Below are 16766 nucleotides of genomic sequence, written 5' to 3' on the forward strand. Positions count from 1 at the left end.
TGCATTCTCTCTTTCTGCCATTTGCAGACACACAGAGAAGGTAGTTGTCTACAAGCCAGGAAGAGACCCTCGCCAGGCATCAAACCTGCTAGTATCTTGATCTCAAACTTCCTAGCCTCCAGAAATGTGAGAAACATCGATCTATTCTTTAAGCCACCCAGTGGTACTTTGTTATGGAACTTTGTTATGGCAGCCTGAGCTAATACAAGAGGCCTTGGCTTTTGACCATCTGTGTATGTGCTCTGTGGCCAGTTTCCAATGAGACAGCTTGTTAAAGTCCTACTGTAAATATAGGATGGTTTCAAACACTTTCTCACTTCAGGGTTGTTGGGGTCCACGTGTTTCCTAAACAAAGGAATGAACACACAAGACAACACAAGACAAGACAAACATGGCGGCCGCCTCGAATGGCGCGCTCTCCTTTATTTTATACAGTCGTTTGTGGACTGTTGCCAAGTCACAAGACACATTGTTGTTTTTCTGACCTTTCCCTGACTTTCTGGATTTTCAAGATATTTACATATAAACAGGCCCCCAACGCCCTGCTTCGTTTGCAAGAGCAGGACTTGTCGGGAACGCCCTGCTTCGTTTGGGAGAGCAGGACTTATCCGGAACACCCTGTTTGTGAGCATGTAGTCCTCTACGTTTCCCCTTTCCTTATTTACAAGTTTGAATTTCTTTTAAAACCATCATTACATGTTGGGCTCGCTGGGATTCGGTGTTTGCCCTTTGGCACCGTCTCCAGCAGACTGTGAAAAATGACAAAGGCAAGAACAACAATCAATACATTACAGAAACAGAGGTCAGCAAAGTTTTTACAGGACTCATAGGGTTCAAAGACGTCAAACTTTGTGCAATACCAGTCATCAAATCTGTACCAGTCAGCAACGGTAACTGATTGCGAAATGTTTCAGAAATGTTCTGTGTTAATTCTTGTATTTCTAGGGAAAGATTATTATGACCAATTAAAAGTCTCTTTATCTCAGTCCAATTATGTACAGTGCTGTTAAAAGGAACAGGAGTAATACAAAATTGGGTAGTGTTCCAATCACATTTCAACAAAACTCGGGTATTCAACACTGTTAGCTGATATCCCAACCAAGAAACCACTTGTTCCAGATCATCTACTTGTTCAGTCAAATGAGCATCTATGTCTCGTTGCTGCTGCCGCAACAAATGTGATTGTTCATGCCATTGTTGCACAAATTCTGCATTTTGTATACTCTGGTGTAGAGCTAATCCAGCAACAGCGGCGGTGGAAGCAATTGCTACAAGTCCTATCACCGTGGTCACGACGATTCCAACCATCCTCCGACTGCGGTGGACAAGATCTTGCATAACCTTGTAAATTTGAGTAACCCCAGCAGATTCACTCCAAGTACGTGTTAAGTTTACAGGTAGCCAGGTTTCTTTTCTGGCTCTTAGTATATATAAATCGGAATGAGACTCATTCCAATTATTATTCCACCAAGTAGTATTTATACAACTTAAGAATGTACAATTGTTTGTACAGTTAACTACCCCTGTATTATTATCCTATTTAAAAATTCCTGTCAACAACAAGTACATGCAATAACATATCTAGAACTATTTCGATGCAAAGATATATGGAAAGGGTTAGCAATATTAGTAAGATTTAAGGACATGTTTCCCATGAAAGTGAACATTGGTTTACCAGCAGCTAGCAACTTCCAAATATGACCTTGTATTTGTGAGGTATTAGCCAAATGTGGCATAGGGGGTGATAGACCACCATCATGCCAAATAATAGTTTCATTGCCATCTGCAGCGATGTTGTGATTACCTATATGCCAACGCAGGTTGACATGGTTGAATTTAGTCTGAAAATCATGTACACTCCAATCTGTAACAAGGTATTTCCGACTCTTTCTTTTTACTTCTAACAACAATCGTGGCCCACTACTTCTACATCTAGTCCACTCTAGTTGGGAAACACCTCCGGACACATCAGGGATAGGGCATAAAGATAATGTACTTGGCAGAGTTTCATCAAGTACTGCAGTCTGATTATACTTGAAACTTTGAGCCACAACAATCATAGTAAAGGCAGAGATATGACTATGGTTATAGCGAACAGCCCAAGCCTCATGAGAAAGATGCAGACAATGCGGACTACCCCCCCAAGACATATAGGTAACCCTTTAACCCCAAATTGATATGAACTATTTACTGTGCCAGTGTTTAATTCAGGATCCTAGTTTAAAAAAGGTGATGGCATCCAAGCAGTATCATTAGTAAATACTGGGACTTCTCTGACTCCCCAGGCCACACCTTGATATAAGGGTGGAAAAGGAATATAAGCCCAGTATGTAAATTCTCCAGCTGTTACCTGACAGTTTACTACGGCCAGCATAGCCAGGAATAAAGTCAGTGGGGTTTTGGGCTGCCCAGCTTGTTGAACAACCCCTTCAGCTTCTTAACTGTTTCAGTTGTCCCCATGTAGGGGGCTCCACACGAGTTCCGAAGGTGAATGTTCTCTGAGCGCTCAGATTTAGCTCCTGGAATTCCTTCAGGAACTCTTTGGATTGGCTCCTCTTCGCCATGGCACTGTTTCAACAGTCGAGATGGAAACCACTCGTCTCTGGCACCTGTACGGACAAGAGCATAGCCTCGGCCCCATTGTAAAACTTTTCCTTTTAAATATTGCCCTTGTAATGAAGGATAATACACCCACTGATTACTGTTTTGCGGTTTTTCTAAAGGCTGTTGAAAATGTTTCACCGCTGCAGACTGCTGTAATTGGCGCCAATGGTTGAGAAAATTTAAAGTAAAAAGGGCTTTCAGAATTTGATGTTTTGGGGAATCTCGCCCATCTCCCCCTTTTAGTTTTAAAAGTTGTAATTTTAAGGTAGCATTGGCTCTTTCAATAATTGCTTGACCTTGACTGTTAAATGGAATACCAGTGGAATGATGAATATGGTATAAAGAGAGAAAGGCAGCCAATTTGCAAGAGCAATAAGCAGGGGCATTATCAGTTTTTAATTCAGCAGGGACTCCCATAACTGCAAAGCGAGTAAGTAAATGAGTAATAACAGAGTCAGCCTTTTCAGAGGGTAATGGCGTAGCCCACTGTAAATGTGACCACGTATCAATAGTATGATGAACATATTTTAAACGACCAAAGGAAGGAACATAAGTTACATCCATTTGCCAAATGTGATTTTGTTGAATGCCTCGAGGATTAATACCTGGACTTAAAAAAGGTGTAATAATAGGAGCACAAGATCAGCAGGCTCTGACAATAGCTCAGGCTTGATGGCGTGTTATAGAAAATCGCTGTTGTAATCCTAAATTATTAGTATGATGTAGGTGGTGCTCATCCTGAGGCCGCTGGACACTGCCAGTAAGTAAAGAATCAATCTGAGTGTTGCCAAAAGATAAAGGTCCTGGCAAAGCTGAATGAGAATAATTTTTATAGGGTCAGCACCAAGCAACTGACGAGCTCGATGTCATCCTTTAATAATTAATTCAGCCAATTTATCAATATATGGGTGAATTTTCTTAATGGCTTTATTAGCCAAAAACAGCCACTCCAGAATATTATTATCTTGGTGTAAAACGGCCATTGGTGAATGGGGAGTATGCAAAAGACACAATGAAAGTGGAAGATTGGGTGCAATATAATCAAGGTGAGCTTCACTAATTCTATTTTCTACAAATGACAATTCTTCTTCTGCTACAGGGGATAAAGTCCCCATAGGTTGAATACAAGTATTTACAGCTCTAAGATCAGTTAATAAGTGCCATTTTCTTTTTTTTTTTTTTTTTTGACAAGACAAACACAGGGGAATTCCATGCAGAAGTACTTGGTTCAATATGCCCCTCGGCCAATTGTTCCTTAACTAAATTCTTTAAAGCCTTAAGTTTTTCTTTAGATAATGGCCACTGTTCCACCCGAACAGGAGTTGTAGTTTTCCACTTCAATTGTAAAGTTTGAGGCTTGTGGACAGTGGCTAAGAGTTTAAAGGATTGTAGCCCATTTTGAACATCATATTTTTGGCAGCAGAAGAAATGAGGAATGCTTAAAAAGGTACCAAATTGTTGTAAAAGATCACGGTCCCAAAGCTTAATATTAATGGGAACAATATAAAAGAACACTTTTCCTTGTTGTCCTTCAGGTCCTACACAGCTCAGGGGCTCGACAGTTTGGTAGACTATGGAAGCAGTACCTAGGCCAGATAGAGGAACCGATACTTGTTTCTTTTTCCAATGATAGGCCATTGAGCCAAACATTATTATATACATCCTCTCCTGTGTCGACTAATCCCTCAAAAAGTATCCCATTAATTTGCAATGAACATAAAGGTTTTGATCAGAAACTAAAGTTTCCCAGAAAACAGTTTTCCCAGTACTACCGAAACCTCCTTGATGACACACATCTCTAGATAAGAAAGGAAAAAAAGGCAATAAAAGCAATTGTGCAATACGTTCCCTTGCCTCTAGGCGCATAAATTGTGAGACTTGTACCATAATAAGGATTTCATCAGTAAAATCAGGATCAATAATTCCTGGGACCATCATTAACCCCTGCATAGCGCTGCTGCTTCGACCTAGTAAAAGTCCTACATGTCCCTTTGGCAAAAGACCACACACTCCGGTAGTCAAGTTATATATTCCTCCATTAGGAGATAAAGTATAAGGTTGGACAATAGCTAGGTCAGCAGCGGCACTCTGCTTAGTGGCAGCATAAAGCTGAGACTGGCGTAGGCCTGCATTGTAGTTGGGGCCCCAAGCCTGCGGGCCCCGGTTCCCGTTTCCCGAGAGGGGTGACAGTACATTCCCACTTTATCAGTTTTTGAACGGCATTCATTGGTCCAATGTCGACCCTTGCCACATAGTTTACACATATCAGATGGTAACCTTTTTTCTTTTAGAGCAGAAGAGCCTAATTTTTTCAGCATTCCTTCTTAAAATGACCGAGTTTCCCACATTGGTAACATATACCTTGTTTAGAATTGCCTTTTAAAGCCTTAGAAAGTGCCCCAGCAAACAACTGAGCATTGTAAATAGCTCCTCCAACACGTGCACAAGCCCCAATGTATTCAGCTAAATCAGCTCCACTAGCTTTTAGAGGACGCAGCAATTTTTGGCACTCAGGATTAACACTCTCAAAGGCCAGAGTATCCAAAAGAATTTTAGCAGCAGGGCCTGAACCTACAGTCTTTAATACAGCATCTTGAAGACGGGCTACAAAATCTGGATACAGCTTAGTGGCTCCTTGTAGGATCTTTACAAAAGGTAAAGAAGTTTTACCCACTATTCCAACCTTAGTCCACGCTTTTATAAACAAGGCTTTAATCTGAGTGAGAGCAATATCATCTAGGCCTGCCTGAGCATTAAGAGTGGCGTATTGTCCTGAACCTGTAAGCTGCTCTTCAGTAGCCCTGGGGGATTTCGCGTAGCATTTTTTCTAGCTTGTACTCTTGCTTTTTCCCACCACCAACTTTTTAATTGAAGCCATTGCGAACGATCAAGGACAGCCTGTCCCAACGTTTCCCAGTCAATAGAAATCATCATATGTTCTAAAGAGAAGAAATCGAGAAGGCCAAGAACAAACTGTGACTGAGGTCCATAATTAGCATTTCTTTCAAAAATTTAAATTGTAGGGCTGTAAAAGTCACATTCTGGCCACCATTTGGGAACTGAGCATTGGGGCCAAAAGCAGCCCGTGTTATTGGGAATAAATCTAATTCCTCGAAATCATCCGTTTCCTTCGATTCCTTCTTTTCTCCTACAGGAGGAAGAGGCACAGAGAAAACCTGACCTGACATAGGCAAAGAGGTTGGAGGTGGAGGCAAAGGGAATTCCATTTAGCAGAAGGGAAGGTAACAGGGAAGGCTCATGGCGGAGAGATAGGAGAAACAGGAGCAGCGGTACCTTGCAATTTTAACAACTGTTGTAACATCTCTAAAATGCACTGCAAATCAGAATTTCCTTCAGATGAAGGAGGCATTAGCTCTTTTTCCGATTCCTTGTCCTCAAAAACCGGGGCGTAAATATGTTCCTCTCTAGGATCATTCCTCTCTAAAGCTTCAGATGCCTCACCTCCTGTGGCAGTATCGCCATGCTCTGAGTCAGTTTCAAGTAACTCTAATGCCTGAGTAATAGAACTACACACAAAGTCCACAAAGTCAGAGGCATCATTTGCCCTCGCTGATGAGCTCGACGCAGTACTTTAACCACTTGTAACCATTCCTTTTGATTTAACTGCACTTTGGTTTGATATTGAAACCAATAATAATGTTGTTCAACATGGGCAAACAATCACTTCAAAGTCTTATGTTCCTTAACTAACTTCTACTCCTATAGACATCAACAGTCCCTGCAGTAACCACAAATATTCAGAGGCCAGACAGGTGGAATTCCCCATAATTTTCCCGTGGGTCCCCCTTTCTTTATTTACCTGCCCGGGGTGTTCCCCCTCCGGTTCCTTGCTCTCGTGGAGCCACGGACCCTGCTCGCTGCGCCAGATGTTGGGGTCCGCGTGTTTCCTAAACAAAGGAATGAACACACAAGACAACACAAGACAAGACAAACATGGCGGCCACCTCGAATCGCGCTCTCCTTTATTTTATACAGTCGTTTGTGGACTGTTGCCAAGTCACAAGACACATTGTTGTTTTTCTGACCTTTCCCTGACTTTCTGGATTTTCAAGATATTTACATATAAACAGGCCCCCAACGCCCTGCTTCGTTTGCAAGAGCAGGACTTGTCGGGAACGCCCTGCTTCGTTTGCGAGAGCAGGACTTATCAGGAGCACCCTGTTTGTGAGCATGTAGTCCTCTACAAGGGTTGTATCCCAGGAACTGATACGTTACAAGCCAAAATCAGACGCTACTCGCCAGCTCATTTGGAAAACATTTTAAGAATGCATTGAAGACATGCAGCAGGATGATCAGATGTCTAAAGGTCGCTATTCAAAGTCAAATGTATTTTTGCTATTAGAGGGGCCCCAGTGTGAGGAACAGGGACAGTCAGGGACTTCTGCAGAAAGTAGAACTGTTCTATGTCAGGAGAAGGGCAGGTGACTCTTGGCTGTTCCACTGAAAGTAGGGCACAGCCTTTAAAGGATGCAACCATGAAGAGCTTAGCAGCAAGCTAGATTCCAGAATTGGACAGGCAGGCATATATGGGGCAAGACCATTGTGGAAGGGTGCTATAATTCGGGAAATTGCTGGGAATGCACTGAAACGCTGGCACCTGGACAGAGTTGGCTCTCACGGAACCACAGACAATCCCTGAATTCTGTTGGTTCTCCTCGTCATCTTCCTTCTTGTCTTAGTTATTTCATGCTGCTGTAAGAAAATGCTATAGACTGAGGGTCTTACATAACAGACGTTTATTTTCTCCGAGTTCTGGAGGCTGGGAAGCCAAAACTCAGAATGCCAGTATGGTGGGTGTCTGGTGAGGGTTCTCTTCCTGGCTTATAGATGCCTACCTTCTCTGTGAGTCTTCACATGGCAAAGAGAGAAAGGGAGAAAAGTGCAAGCATTTCTTCCTATAAGCAAGATACGGTGTGGATCAGTATCCCCACCAAATCTCATGCCGAATTGTAATCTGCAGTGTTGGAGGTGGGGCCTGCTGGGAGGTGACTGGATCATGGGGACAGATTTCTCATTAATAGTTTAGTGCCATCACCTTGGTACTGTGCTCATGATAGTGAGTGATTTCTCACGACATATGGTCATATAATAGTGTGTGGCAATGCCCCCCGTCTCTCTTGCTCCTGCTTTCACCAAGTGAAGTGCCTGCTCCTTCTTTGCCTATTGCCATAAGTAAAAGCTCCCTAAGGCCTCTCGAGAAGCAGATACTTCCATGGTTCCTGTACATCCTGCAAACCACAAGCCAATTAAACCTATTTTTTAAAAATAAATTACCCAGTCTCAGGTATTTCTTTATGGCAGTGCAAGAATGATCTAATACAGACATTAATCCAATCGTGAGGGCCTACGCTCTCAGGACCTCATCTAACCCTAATTACCTCCCAAAGGCCCCATCTCCAGGCCATCACACTGGGACTCAGAGCTTCAACATATATATATATATATACTTTTTTTTTTTTTTTGGAGGGGAACACATTTCAGTCCATAGCACTTCTTTAGGTGTACTTTTTGTAGCTTGACCACAGGGTCCTTCATTTGGTTGCCTGAGAGACATGGATTCCTGAGAAGTAAATAGCAAGACAAAAGTCAGCTTCAGTTTGGGACGAGAAGGAATGACATACACTCAGATGAATTCAGACCATGTGTATTTGTTTGCTTTGGCTGTCATAACAAGGTACCACAGACTGGGGGAGCTTAAGCATCAGAAATGTGTTTTCCGAGTCCCAGAGGCTACAAGTTCAATCTCAAGGTGTGGGCAGAGTTGAGTTGTCCTGAGGCCTCTCTCCTTGACTTGTAGATGGCCATTCTCTTCCTGTGTCTTCACATGGTCTTTCCTCTGTGTGTGTCTGTGTCCTAATGTCCTCTTCTTGTAAGGACACCAGTCGTATTGGATTGGAGCCCACCCTAATCTAGCAGGGATACAGTCCCAACCCTGTTGCTTATTAGCCATGTAATTATGGGGAAATTATCAAGCTGCATGAGCATCAGGTTCTTCATCTGTGAAGCAGGTTTGATAAAGTCTTATACGACTGTCGGAGTGTGTGCAATGAAAGTAAAGCACTTGGCTCAGGGCCTGGCGTGTATTAGATCATTAATGTTTGGCAGTTATTTGTGTTAGTATTTGGAACTCAGATCCTACCGCAGTTTCCTCTGGAAATTTTGTTGTTGCTGTTGTTATTGTTATCTAGGAAACCTCAGAGTACCTAGCACAATAGTACAGGGAATACCAACTCAGCCCAAAGTGTTGCTTCATAGACAAAACACAGTAGAATTTCCCTCCTAGATGATCTATTATTTAATTTGTGTGCGGAGGAGTCTTCTTCAGCTGGATGCAGCTCAATGTTTCCTGACTTTGAGTCCAGGACCAACTCTTTTCCTCGCTCTCAGCTGCTTTTCCATCTCAACCACTATTTTCATTCATATAATCACCACCCAAAATCTAGCCCATGCTTAGGAATGGCCAAATGACACTTGAGACAACCTAATTAGAATGCCATTTGAATAGAGTCAGCTCCGGCTCTCCCACTAAGGCAGAAGAAGAGTACCTTGCCAGTGGCTTCTGGGCCTCCCTTCCTGAGAGATTCACCCTTACCTCCCAGGAAACCCTTGCAGATGATGAATATCCATCACCTAGCTCTCGGGCTGTATTCAACCGCGCTGGCATAAGGGCACAGGATGCCTTCCACTCCTGCCCCAGGTGGAAACTCGTCTATGTTCATTCACCGACCATAATGAACTGCCCAGAGCAGTTTTCCATTCCAGGCTTTTCTCTCACTGTTTGAGAATCTGGCCCTGGGCCCACCCAGCTTCATTAGAATCAGCGTCCTCAGAAGGAACTGCAGTTTCCCAAAGCCTGAAAGGCCCTCGCTCAGGGCATTTACACTCCACCACTCTCACCAGGGCACCACACATTCTGCCCTCTCTTACTTTTCCTCTAGGTCTTAGAGGACATCTCACCAACTTAATTTTATGACTATAGCTCCTAGATTCTACCACCCTTCGGGTAGGGGTGGGTCTGACTTATTCCAGTATCTCCACTAACATAGGGCCTTCCAAAGAGCAGATGTTCAGTGAATGTTTGAGAAAGAATGAGCCAGTGACCAGGACTTCCATTTAAGATATAATTTCTCCTACATCCTTGAATAAGCCAAGAAAATCCAGGTACACATATATGGTTTAATTTTATAGAACAACACATGAATAAAAAGCTGAGAATTAACTGTCTTTTCCTTTTATTTTTATTTTTTAGAGTAAAGTGAGAGCAAGTTTATTAAGAAAGTAAAGAAATAAAAGAATGGCTGCTGCTGGTTGTCCTTTTTTTTTTTTTTTTTTTTTTGAGACTGAGTCTCACTCTGTCGCCCAGGCTGGATTGCAGTGGCGTGATCTCGGCTCACTGAAAGCTCTGCCTCCCTGGTTCACACCATTCTCCTGCCCCATTCTCCCAAGTCGCTGGACTACAGGTGCTTGCCACCCCGCCCGGCAAATTTTTTGTATTTTTAGTAGAGACGGGGTTTCACTGTGTTAGCCAGGATGGTCTCAATCTCCTGACCTTTGGCCTCCCAAAGTGCTGGGATTACAGGCTGAGCCATGGTGTCCGGCTGGTTGCCCATTTTTATGGTTATTTCTTGATTATTTGCTAAACAAGGGGTGGATTATTCATAAGTTTTTCAGGAAAAAAGTGGGCAATTCTTGGAACTGAGGGCTCCTCCCTTTTTTCAGCCATAGAGGGTAACTTCCACACATTGCCATGGCATCTGTAAACTGTCATGGTGCCGGTGGGAGTGTCTTTTAGCATGCTAATGCATATAATGAGCAGTGAGGATGACCAGAGGTCACTCTCATTACCATCTTGGCTTTGGTGGGTTTGGGCTGGCTTCTTTACTGCAACCCGTTTTATCAGCAAGGTCTGTATGACTTATATCTTGTGCTGACATACTGTCTCATCCTGTGACTAAGAATGCCTTACCTCCTGGGAATGTAGCCCAGTAGGTCTCAGCCCTATTTTACCCAGACCCTATTCAAGATGGAGTTGCTCTGGTTCAAACACCTCTGACATTTCCCTCCTCTCTTTTATCTGAGAACCTTTATTCCTAAAGGTGGTAGAGGGATGAAGATCCATCCTCTGTAACTTCTTCAGGCTGAATATGGGTGATGATATTACCGCCTAATTATGAGAGTCTTTTGAATTCAGGGCAGAGAGGAACTCAGTCAGAAAGCGTCAGTGTGGTGAGGGTCATACACAACTCTGAGTTCTGACAAAAGGCGGTATCTGGAAGATTAATAAGTGTTCAGTTTAAGAAAACATTGAGTAAGCTTATCCTGCACTCCTACACCAAGAGTACAACACCAATGTATTCCACAACAGTAAAGCAAAATAGGTAAAATTATCCCAAGTAAACTAAATAAGAAGGCTTTCCTTGAACTGGGCAACTGTTAGAACCAGGCAGATATGGGGTCATTATCTGATTTCAGTATGTGCCCAGAACTAGAATATTGATCCAGATTTTTACATTACCTATCCCTCTTGTCTCTTCTAAATAGCAGTCAGAGATCACTGATTAGTTCACAGGAATAAGAAAAGTGAGTCTAAATTGCAGAAAAATACTTGAAAACAACTAATGAAACTAGAATCTAATAACAGGGGTACCATAGTTTTTGCACCATAATGTTTTTTCTCTCTCCAGTCTCCCACTTTTACTAAAGACAAATCGTGGTAAGACTGATTTGTTTCATCATACTTGGCCTGATCATTTGTATAAAGTGCAGCAAGAATAATTATTTTTCACATACGCTCTTTATATTTTTATTTATATTTTGTTTTTTAATAGAGTCAGTCTCCCAATGTTGCCCAGGCTGATCTCGAACTCCTGGCCTCAAGCAATCCTCCTGCCTCGGCCTCCCAAAGTGCTGGGACTGCAGGCATGAGCCACCATGCCCAGTCTCACATAAGCTCTTTTAAAATTGACTTTGATGGGCCTGGCATAGTGGATCACACCTGTAATCTCAGCACTTTGGGAGGCTGAGGCAGGCGGATCACCTGAGGTCAGGAGTTCAAGACCAGCCAGGCCAACATGTTGAAACTCCATCTCTACTAAATATATATATGTATATATAATTAGCCAGGTGTGGTGGTGGGTGCCTGTAATCCAAGCTACTCGGGAGGCTGAGGCAAGAGAATCGCTTGAACCCAAGTGGTGGAGGTTGCAGTGAGCCAAGATTGACCCCCGTCCCTGCACTCCAGCCTCGGCAACAAGAGCGAAACTCCATCTCAATAAATAAATAAATAAATAAATAAATAAATAAATAAATAAATACAAAATTTAAAAATAAATAGCTTTGATGGAGCTCTCTTCCATAGAAGGAATCTCAGATAAGACCTTTTAAAAGCTGAGTCCATCCAGGGGTTGGTGGCAACAAATACCCGTGAGTTGGGTGAAATACTCTCCTCTTGAGGTCCCAAGATAATTTGGGGCTCCTGGGCGTGTCAGAAAATGACGTTCTTTATTTACCACAGGTCAGAAACCCTGCACAGGGACTGTGTAGACAAGTTATGAGGCTAGTTTTCCCAAGGGGTTTTTATTGGCTCTATAAGTCAAGTTTGATTCCTTAAAGAAAAGAACACCATTCCAGTCAAAGCCTTGGTAAAATAACCAGTTTCTCGAATTGTGTCTGGTTGCAAAAGAAAACAGATCCTTATTGTACTTACGCAAATAACTATATTGCTATAAGTTAAGAATATTCACAGGTAATTTCCACATTCTAGAGAAATTAGGTAGAGAGAAACAAACATGCTCTGAATTTTTTTCACGAAGTATACTTTACTGAATTGTTAAAAGCTGTCAATAGCCCAAAAGAAAAGTTTTCCTGACTCCTAAGTCTGCCAGTCAGTGCAGCTGTCTATTTCCTTTGGGTCAGGGGGTTTTGTCCCATCAGAGTTCACCAGAAAGATGTTACTTGAATGGGGTCCCAATCCAGACTCCAAGAGAGGGTTCTTGGAGCTCATGCAAGAAAGAATTCGAGGTGAATCCATAGAGTAAAGTGAGAGCAAGTTTATTAAGAAAGTAAATAAAAGAATGGCTACTCCATAGGCAGAGCAGCCTATCTTTTCCTTTTATTTCTCTATTTCATGACACCATCAATTTTTTTGCTAATTTATTTCACTTTCCAAGGAAACACCTATTCCAATGCCATGGCATCTTGTTCCAAACCACAAAACAAGATGAAGGGCTTCCCAATATGTTTTACAAAATAGCAAACTCTTACTCTTGAAATGGATTAGCAAAAATACATGTGCAACCAATATCATTAATACACTGAGATGTTGAAGCTAGTTATTTCTTCTACTAAAAGGAACAATACTTGAAAATTACCAAAAGGAAACAAAGGTCGAATTCTAAGTCATCCAAATAGAACAGAACACAAAGACATTATACAATGTGTTCCCTTCCACCCACCGTGCCTTTCACTAGTGAGAACGCCAACTGCTCTCTTTAGAGTGAAGAATGGGCCTCGTGTCACACTGAGTGGAGAAGCTGCTGGATGTGGCCCTGGAACGTGCACTAGTATATACCCCTCACCCTTCACTGACCCTGGCTGCATCTCCTGCTGAAACTCTCTCTTCCTCCTCTCTCAAATCCTCTTCATACAGGAATGGGTATGAAGTGAGTTCTCTTCCACTGATCTTGGTCACGTACTCCAAGACTTTCTTCTTGCTGGTTTCAGCATGGGCCCTTGGACCCCACAGGAACTCATAGCATGCAGGATCACTTCTGGGCACCTGCCAGTACTCCAGGTAATTTTCCTGCACCCAATCCTGGGTGAGCAGCTTCCTGGGCTCCCCATAGATGAAGTGCTCCCACCCAGCATACATCTCTATCACATTCAGGGCTTCCCACATAACCTCCTCTGGGGCACAGTTGCCCTCCATGTAGATCACACACAGGACAATTATTAGGAGGTCCGTCTTGGGCTTGCTCAGGTCATCAACCAGCATGCCATCATAGGAGAGGCCCAGGGAGGTGACAAGGACATAGGAATGACCGGGGAGGACCACTCCCTTCACGTCATTGCCAAAGATCAGCTGCATGTACTCGGAGGATTCCTTGAAAATGAAAGGAAAGTAGTCTTTGTAATTTTTGATGACACTACCCACCATTTCTGGCTTTGTGATTGACTCCTTAATTTGAAACTTGTGGAGCAGGACACTAACTAAATCAGACACCTTGTCAGAGTGCTTCTCGGAGCAAGGACTCCATGACACTTGGGTTGGGCAAGGTGATTGGCTCCTTCTTTTCTTGGTTGCTGGAGCCCTCATCAGATTGGTTCCATAGAGTGTTATCGATGGTAGTGGGGGAGGAGGAGGCTCCCTGCATACTCTGGGGAGGACTCAGTGCCCCAGGAGCACACAACTCCAGGGTGCCCATGGTCAGACTAGAGGAAGAAGAGGCAGCCTCCTCCTCCTCAGGCACAGGATCCTGCCCACCCACCAGGCCAGGGGTCTCTCCTTGGGCCTCACGGCCTTCCTCAGGCATGTAGTGCTGACTCCTCTGCCCAAGAGGCATGATGACTCTGGTCAGGGCAGCAGACGGGAGTGTGGGCAGGAGCTGGGTAATGGGGATCCACAGGTCTGGGAAGAGAGGGAGCGTGTGAGAGACCTCAGCTAAGAACCAAACCTTGGAGGCTCTAACAAATGCCTATTTATGGATTTTCTCCTTCAGTGCTCCTCTAGGGCCTCCTTGGGTTCCTGTCCTCCTGGTCAGCCTGTCCCCTGAGAATCTGAAGAGAAGTGAGACAGCTCCTGAAGTTACAGCCAGCCAGCAGAGGCCAAGGCTCCAACACTGATGGTAGGGCCGGTGGGGCTGGGCGCTGTGGAGTCCCATCCATTATGGGTGGGTGGGACCCTTGGTATACATTCAGGGTAAACACCTCAACTTGACTGCTGACACTGCCTGGGTCTCCTCTGCTCTGTGACTTGAGGACACTGACTCAGACTAAAGCCTCACCTCCAAGTTCCTGGAGCTCCTAGAAGAGGAATCAAGGGGCCCTCAGGGTGCAGGCTGCAAGCACTGCCTCAGTCCCCCAGCACTGTCAGGAGGGTGGGCTGGACTCTGTCAGTTCCCCCACTCATTTGCATAGATGGTCCCTTCTATGCTCACCCAGGGCCTTCACATTTCTCCTAGCAGGGCCTGAATCCTGCCCCTTTGCTGGCCTGAGAAAATCTCAGATCAAGAGCTCATATCCCTGATATGGAACAGAAGGGCATGAGGGGACCCACATCTGGCCACACCTGCTCAAGGCTTCACAGCAAGGACAGTAAGAGGTGGCCATATTCAGGTGGGTCCGTATGTCCTGAGATGAGGAACCTGTTTGGTCCACATCTTGATGCCTGCAGATCCCGGGACTCTTCCTGTTGACCTGAGGCCACCACCTTAAGTCAAAGCCCTATCTCCAAGATACACCAGTAAAGGAAGTGAGGGGATTCCATCCACCCACTGTTCCCTGCAGTTTCCCATGCCTGACAGAAAAGGCAGGGCAGGGCTGGGTCATTTGCATTCTCTGTGTGGGGTCCACTTAGTCCTCAGCTTGACTGCTGGCTGAGCCTGGGACCCTCCCTCTGACCTAAATGCAGCCCCTCCAACCAAGGCCTCCCCCTCCCTGAGACCACTGATCCTGGTATAAGAGAGGAGGCCTCAACTGACAGGTCTGACCATGCTCTCTGGGGGAACAACAGGGGCAAGGCAGATTTCTGTGGGGCCTCCATCTGCCTTCTGGTCCAGGGGTACCCTTCATCCTCCCTCAGGTTCCTCACCTAGGGTCTTAGCAGATCCTGGGTCCACTCTGTCTGTCAATCAGATGGGGGTCCCTGTGTTGGCCTGAGTAACCCACTGAGACCAAGGTCCTCACTTCCCTGAGATCCCAAAGCCGAAGTGAGGAGGACTCACATCCCATCAACCTTCCATGGGGTGTTCAGGGCTGACACCAGGGGCTGCCCCCTTTTGTTCTATAGGGTGGAAGTTCCAAAGTCCTCCTGTGGGTTATTCATCTTTACTCCTGCCGGGACCTGCCGGTCCTCAACCCTCAGCCCCGTGAGGTGAGCAGACATCTCCCCTTTACACATCTCCCTGAGGGTTCTCTAACTTCCTGCCCATGGCACAAGTGAGATTGCCACTTAGGGCTACCGTGGATCAGGTCCCCCCAGAGCCAAGAACAAGGACAGCAGACTCTGCGGGGTCTCTTCTTTCTGGGATGGGGGTACCTCCAGTCCTCATGAAAGGTGCACACCTTGGGTCCTGCAGATCCTTGGACTCCTCCCTCTGCTGACCTGGTGTGGCTCCCTCTACTGGCCTGTCAGTGTCACTGGGACCAAGGTCCTCACCTCCCTGAGACCTCCCGCCTCCAACCACATGGCAGAAATAAAGGCATGCCACATGCCATCCCTGCCTGGGGCCTCCCAGGGCTGAGAACAGGGGAAGCTGGGCGGCTCTGCAAGTTCCCTTCTTCTTTATGATGTGGAGGTAACTTCTTATCTTCAGTCCTTACCAAACTTCCTCCCAATCACTCCTGGAAGACCCTGGACTCTACCCTGTGCTGACCAGGTGTGGCTACCTCTGCTGAGCTGAGGACGCCCCTCAGACCAAGGCCCCCACCTCACTGAGACCTGGGAGGTAGAGGTGAGAGGGCACCACACCGTCACCCCTGCGTGGGATTCCCAAAGCTGACAGAAGGTGCAGGTTTCGGGGGGCCTCCACTGTCTGGGTGTCTTCCAGGTATTCAGATTGAATCCCGACAGGGCCCCGCTCTTTCCCTTCTGCTGAACTGTATGCCAAGGCCACCATGTTCCTGATACCCTCAGGGAGAAAGTGGTGGGACAGCATCCCTTCCCCACAGTCCTGCCGAGGCCTCCCAGGACTGACAGTAGGGGCAGGTTTCCTAAGTCTGGGAAGAAAGGTCTTCTGAGTCATCCTTCAGAGCTCTGGAACTCCTCTCTCTGCTGACCTGAGGCCCCACTCTCCAAACCACAGCCCTCTCCTCCCTGACACCCCAAAGGCACAGCGAGTTCAGGCCACATGTGGCCACTGTGCCTGGGACCTCCCAGGGTCGAGGTCCCCACTGATTTGGACTGCAAGTTCCCGTCAGTCCTC

General features: G+C 45.3%; 1 long non-coding RNA gene across 1 annotated transcript; it reads right to left on the reverse strand.

The window, feature by feature from the left end:
• Positions 1-668: 668 nt before the first annotated feature.
• LOC135969158 (uncharacterized) lies at positions 669-2611 on the reverse strand. Its single transcript, XR_010584227.1, has 2 exons — positions 2351-2611; positions 669-749 (listed from the first exon to the last, which is right to left on the reverse strand). It is a non-coding gene; the product is annotated as an uncharacterized lncRNA (long non-coding RNA).
• Positions 2612-16766: the final 14155 nt, after the last annotated feature.

The sequence above is a fragment of the Macaca fascicularis genome, chromosome X, assembly GCF_037993035.2.
Source record: "Macaca fascicularis isolate 582-1 chromosome X, T2T-MFA8v1.1".
NCBI lineage: Eukaryota > Metazoa > Chordata > Mammalia > Primates > Cercopithecidae > Macaca > Macaca fascicularis.